Here is a 2,436-nt window from a genome sequence, read left to right on the forward strand (position 1 = left end):
ACACACAAATGCACTTACATACATACAGGGGGCCACCATTATGTGTGGTTCTAGTTCTAAGGGATTCTATGTCCTCTTCTGATCCACCACACACACACACACACACACACACACACACAAATGCACTTACATACATACAGTCAAAATACTTGCATATAGAAAGTAAAGTAGCAACATTTTAGTACCTTATGCTAAACAGATGTGGACCTCAGAGGGCTGCAGGGCAGCATCACCAATGCTGGGAGGTGGCAGGAAAAGGGAAGGTATGATTTTCAGGAGAGATGGGCTAAGTGACCAAAGACATACAAAAGCTATCTGGAGAAGGAAGGTTGATAATTTTTGTAGTACATCTTAAGAAATATGGAGTACCTGGAGAATAATAAATGGAGAAAATTTTGAAAATTAGACTGTTCAAGTGGCTGGGCCAGGAGATCCTTGACCACCATGACAATGACTCTTTCCAGTAGTAACAAAAATCCCTAAAAGTCAACTGGACACTTAGAGAACACACGTGGGCAGGGTTCTGTCAGCTGTAGAGTGGAGAGGGTTGGGGTGCAGGACCCTGGGGAGATACACTGAGCTGTCTTTGTGGGGACTGGGAACCAGGTGGAAGCCTGGGAAAGACTCCTTGGTCACTGGAGGACCTGAGTTACATTCCCATTGCTGTGACCCGGCAGTTAGCAGCAGCAGCCCAGCAGAGGACGGCCTATGTGGGCTTGTGGTGCTACAGTTGCTGTCTTCATCCCTCGGCTACGGTGAGCCAAAGTGCCATGCTGGACAAATGGGGCGTCCACATCTCCCGCTCCACCAAAGGCTCTCAGACAGGGCGGGGAGGAAGAAATGAAATTCTTAACAGTTTCTGTAGTTGAGAAGCTCGTACTCTGTGGAGATGGCATACGAGCAGGCCGCGATGAGAGCGGGCCACACAGAGTGCGAGTTTCCTCTCTATTTTTGACAGTCCTTGTGACTGAGAGTAAGGTCACATTGAGAGCGCAGTCTTTTCCTGCCTCTCTTACGGACAGTTAGCAAACTTCCATGCCTAACATTCGATAGTTATGCCGTCTTCCCTACTCTAAACACTTTACGTTGCATGAGCATTCTGCCTATATGTATGTCTGTGCACCACAGGCGTGCCTGGTGCCCAAGGAGGCCAAAAGAAGCCACCAGGTCCCCTGGGACTGGAGTTAAGGATATTGTGAGCTGACATGTGTGTGCTGGGACCTGAACTCCGGTTCTCTGCAAAGGGCCATCTTTCTACATGCAGGTTGCTGCATCCTGGATTCTCTACAAAGGCCCATGTGTGCAGTGGTTAGTGGGCCAGCCAGGGTGGCTTTCAGAGGTGGTAAAATCTCCAGGAGGCAGGACCTAGTAGAAGGAAGTCACCGAGGACATAATCTGGAAGGGACTTCTGGAACCACACCCTTTCCCGTCTCTTTTCCCTTCCGGCTGGTGTGACGTAGACCGCTCTCCTCCCACAGTTCACTCCTGCCATGTTCTTCTCCCTCACCACAGACTGAAAGCAGCAGTCTGTGGACTTTTAGGTTGACTGTCTCAAGGATTTTGGCATAGGCTGAGAAAGCTGACTTACAGAGCACTTATGAATTCAACAATTTAATTTTTACCACGGCCCTGTGAAGTAATTACTACTCTTATCCCATTTTACAGATGAGAAAATTATGACATAGGGAATGAAATAAACTGCCTAAGACATTGTAGAGCCACAGTTTGGACTTAGACTAAAGGGGATGCAGTAGAGAATTGGGACCCTAAACATACTTCCTGGGACTGTCCTGGGAATGGTGCTATTTATACCAAATCTGTTTGACAATATTCCTTAGAAAGACACACATGCAATTTCAATATGATCAGTAATGTTGAATGTGTGCTCAAGAGAGCCTCACTCCCCGCAATGACCAGCAGTTCTATCACTAAGTATTCCCAAAGGGCACACAAAGAAATGTTCGTGACAGCCTCGTGTACTACAGCAAGAACATAAAAATCCAGTGTCGATCAACCAATAAAGGGGTGAACCTGTGCTGCGTGCTCACAATGAGATATCACCCAGCTCTTAAGAGTAGTGATGTGGCTGCTGTGTCACATGTGTGTCAGTTGGTGCCTGAGAGGAGAGAGACGATGTCTACGCTCAGTGTTCTGACCTGTGAACATCTGAAAGGTTGGAAGCTTAGCACTTCCTGAAAACTGTGAGCTTGAGTCAACCACCGGTCAGGCGCTGTGTACACCAACAGCTATGGCTTCCAGGACTAGGAGCAAGCCTGAGACTAGAAGAAGCCAACCTGAGACTGAGGTGGAACTGAGTCCAAGATGGATGGACCTCACCTGGGGCCATTCAGACAGTTTGGTTAAGGAACAAGCCCAAGATGACCACCATACCGGCACCATAGAGCCTGGACAGGGAGCTAGACAGCAATGATCAAT

The 2,436-nt window shown here is 47.9% G+C and overlaps 1 non-coding gene across 1 annotated transcript; it reads left to right on the forward strand.

Moving 5' to 3' along the window:
* The first annotated feature begins 2,061 nt into the window (after positions 1–2,061).
* LOC116085524 lies at positions 2,062–2,190 on the forward strand. Its single transcript, XR_004116619.1, has one exon. It is a non-coding gene; the product is annotated as a small nucleolar RNA SNORA17 (small nucleolar RNA).
* Positions 2,191–2,436: the final 246 nt, after the last annotated feature.

The sequence above is a fragment of the Mastomys coucha genome, unplaced genomic scaffold, assembly GCF_008632895.1.
Source record: "Mastomys coucha isolate ucsf_1 unplaced genomic scaffold, UCSF_Mcou_1 pScaffold9, whole genome shotgun sequence".
In the NCBI taxonomy this organism is placed as follows: Eukaryota; Metazoa; Chordata; class Mammalia; order Rodentia; family Muridae; genus Mastomys; species Mastomys coucha.